Source organism: Gnatocerus cornutus, chromosome 10 (assembly GCF_029298725.1).
Source record: "Gnatocerus cornutus isolate USDA-ARS CGAHR chromosome 10, icGnaCorn1.1, whole genome shotgun sequence".
Classification (NCBI taxonomy): Eukaryota; Metazoa; Arthropoda; class Insecta; order Coleoptera; family Tenebrionidae; genus Gnatocerus; species Gnatocerus cornutus.
The window spans coordinates 5352932-5353699 of record NC_142242.1 but is presented as its reverse complement, the minus strand read 5'-3'; positions in this window follow the sequence as shown (position 1 = coordinate 5353699).

Sequence of the window (768 nt, the reverse complement as noted above, 5' to 3'; positions counted from 1 at the left end):
TTAACACATTTCTCAAAATTTATTGATTTATCGATGGAGCAAAAAATAAACTTTGAACTACGAGAAAGTAAGAAATGAGTAAATTGAGCGGAACTTCGAAGTGATTTTAGCTAAACCTGCCATCTAGTGGGTAACTCTAAAACCAAGCACAGAATATTTTATATTTTATAACTATTCAAAAACGTGCCAATAGAGAGCGATAGTAACAATAAAAAGAAATTATATTTTTATTTAAATAAAATTCATAAAAAAATTTCACGGATAAATAAAATTTTTATTCGGTTTTACCAATGACTTTAACAGTTTATATTAGTTTATTTTACACAGCAATCAAAAATTTTTTAAGTTTCAATTATGTTTAATAACACATTACTAATTTCATCGACATAAAAACAATTTTTCTAAATTTCAATAATTTTATCAAAAATTCTTTACTTAATGTTATCACAAAATTCGTACTTGGCTCTACTAGTTACCGCTCGTTAAAAATTAATTACTAAAAAGATTATTTCGTAATTAGATTAACAAAAGCTCTTAAATGCATCCACCTTTAGTCTGATAGTTTATACAAAATTAAATAAAAGACGCTTAAATCTTGACATAGTTTTATTTTCTGTTTTAATTGATTTTCAATAGTTTGAGTTCCTTGACCGCAGGCGTATCTAATAGAGTTGATAAACAAAAACAGAAATTATGAACAATTATTAATTTATTACTATAAAATATAAAAAAGTGTAGGTTCTTTAGTACCGTCAATTAATCAGCTGA